The sequence below is a fragment of the Sinocyclocheilus grahami genome, unplaced genomic scaffold (genome assembly GCF_001515645.1).
Source record: "Sinocyclocheilus grahami isolate Dianchi unplaced genomic scaffold, SAMN03320097.WGS_v1.1 scaffold245.1, whole genome shotgun sequence".
Classification (NCBI taxonomy): Eukaryota; Metazoa; Chordata; class Actinopteri; order Cypriniformes; family Cyprinidae; genus Sinocyclocheilus; species Sinocyclocheilus grahami.
The window spans coordinates 1058076-1060579 of record NW_015505424.1 but is presented as its reverse complement, the minus strand read 5'-3'; the positions used below and the strand labels follow the sequence as shown (position 1 = coordinate 1060579).

The window sequence follows — 2504 nt, the reverse complement described above, 5'->3', positions numbered from 1 at the left end:
CTGTGTGTGTGTGTGTGTGTGTGTGACTGTGTGTGTGTGTGTGTGTGTGTGTGTGTGTGTGTGTGTGTAGGGGAAAGCAGAAGTGAAAGTCCACTGGTTGCCTTGCACTGTGTGGTAAGTCGTGTTTTATTAACTATTTAATTCCATTGCAATGCTAAGTAGTCTATTCCGTGACCAATATGGTGTAGGCAAAGTTAAAATAGTGTCTTGCAAGCAGCATGGACGCTCTTTTTATTGATGTCTGTGGCAAGAGAAAGCTCCCTGGTTGTGTAGTTGAAACTGGACTGTCTGGACTGAAACTCCGAGAGTGTGACTGAATTTCAAATTCTTGAAAGAATATTCCATTATTTTGGCTACAAGTAGGAGAATGATCTACATCCTTGTGTGGATTTAGATATCAAGGGCCAGTTTTACTAACAGCTTGTGCCAGCGCAAACCGTCTTTTGGCGTTAAAATAGTACTGTCAGGTTTTACTAAAGACGCGCAGTGATGAATTAGCACTGAAAAGGCATGGACACAGTTATTTTTGTGCCTGACCTTATTGAATGTGCATTTGTAGGAGTTTCCCTTTCAGCCGCAAAAGTTATGGGAGGAGAGTATTAAAATGAATCATGCAAGGTGTTTTACTAAGGTTTGCGTTTGTCAAATAACTGGCATTTGCACCATTATTTAACGCCTAAATAAAAACAAGTCTTAAACTATTTTGCGCTTGAAATGGCTGCAATTATTGTTGCAGAGAACAGAGAGCTTGCGGTAGAAGGGAGAGGATTTTTTCCACACGTATTCATTTACATGTATTAAAGCCAGAAGAATACACTATCCCAACTAGGGCTGTAAAAAATTTTCGAATTTCGAATATTCATCTAATTTAAAATAAAAATCCACATTTGAATGCAAAAACGTTGCATTCGAATTGTAGGTGTGTGTTAAGGATGCAGCTTATCAGCGGCGCACGAGATGCGATGACGATGTAAGTGTCGTTGCATTATAATGTTTTTGTTAGCCTATCCAGTAGAAGCCACTAGATGCGGCGCTGCTGCGTTGTTACAAATATTGCGGGAAAAGAGAACATCAATGTGGAGAAGATCTTGTTTACATCAAAACTGAAACCAAGCCGTTCACACTGAACACATATTTCACGCATTTTCTAGAGGGACATCTATCACTGTTGCACTCGCGTCAGAGAACAGAGAGCTTGCGGTAGAAGGGAGAGGATTTTTTCCACACGTATTCATTTACACGTATTAAAGCCAGAAGAATACACTATCCCAGCTAGGGCTGTAAAAAATTTTCGAATTTCGAATATTCATCTAATTTAAAATAAAAATCCACATTTGAATGCAAAAACGTTGCATTCGAATTGTAGGTGTGTGTTAAGGATGCAGCTTATCAGCGGCGCACGAGATGCGATGACGATGTAAGTGTCGTTGCATTATAATGTTTTTGTTAGCCTATCCAGTAGAAGCCACTAGATGCGGCGCTGCTGCGTTGTTACAAATATTGCGGGAAAAGAGAACATCAATGTGGAGAAGATCTTGTTTACATCAAAACTGAAACCAAGCCGTTCACACTGAACACATATTTCACGCATTTTCTAGAGGGACATCTATCACTGTTGCACTCGCGTCTCGCACAAAAGAGCTGCGAGTTTAGAAAGCCATGTAAAATTAATGTAGGTTTAACTTTTAAAAAAACATATATCGAGACTTTAAGGCAGGTATTTCCCATCCCACTGCATCTCATGTTTTTAAATGAAAAAGTACTCCGTGTGCTTGGCTTTCGGCCCTTTGTATTAAACTGTGCATACGTACATGATGCTGTTTTGTTTATAGTTGTTTAAGCAACTTAATTATAATTGGTTTATAAACATTATTTTAAACATTATGCACTTTTTTCACAGATAGTCATGTTATCTTATGCTTTGAATAAACGTGCATTAGTAATATTTTGCTCGATGCGCCCTCTTGTGGCCTCAGGAGAGAAGCCAAAAGCTTTTCTTCACCCTAACTGAAATTATGCATTTTAAATTCGAATATAATTCGAATTTTGATAATATTTAAGTACAAAATTCTAATTTAGCTTTTCAGCCATTTTGACAGCCCAACATATCGTTTGCCAAGTCATGTTATTTTGAATTTGCTTCAGGAAATAAAAGACGACTTGGAACCCTCAACTAGGAGCCACTCAATACCAGCTCTATCAGAACTTCTAGCAAACCTTCATATTTTGGCCTCCGGTTCTTTTCAACGTACTGTGGCTTCTTTATGTCTTTATTCTTTATTTGCGACTATGCTAATTTGTGCTGTGCTTGGTATATTGCACTGGTCGATATGTAAATGAGATGTTGCGTCTGTGTTCTTTAATTTGAGCGTTATCAGTAAATCACCTGCAGAAATTTCCACGCCAATCGGCACTGTTTTGGAGCTAATTTGCCCTGTTTAGTAGGCCTACATCTGGCCATAAGAGTGTATACCTGCAAGTCAAAGCCTCTTCTACTTCTTCTT

The 2504-nt window shown here is 38.7% G+C and overlaps 1 protein-coding gene across 1 annotated transcript in view; it reads left to right on the top strand.

Moving 5' to 3' along the window:
* The window catches only part of LOC107598142 (adhesion G-protein coupled receptor G2-like), a 26046-nt gene that overhangs the window by 660 nt on the left and 22882 nt on the right, over positions 1 to 2504 (top strand). The window contains exon 3 of the mRNA XM_016289414.1: positions 71 to 114. The gene's annotated coding sequence lies outside the window, so the exon portion shown is untranslated. The remainder of the gene's footprint in view (positions 1 to 70; positions 115 to 2504) is intronic.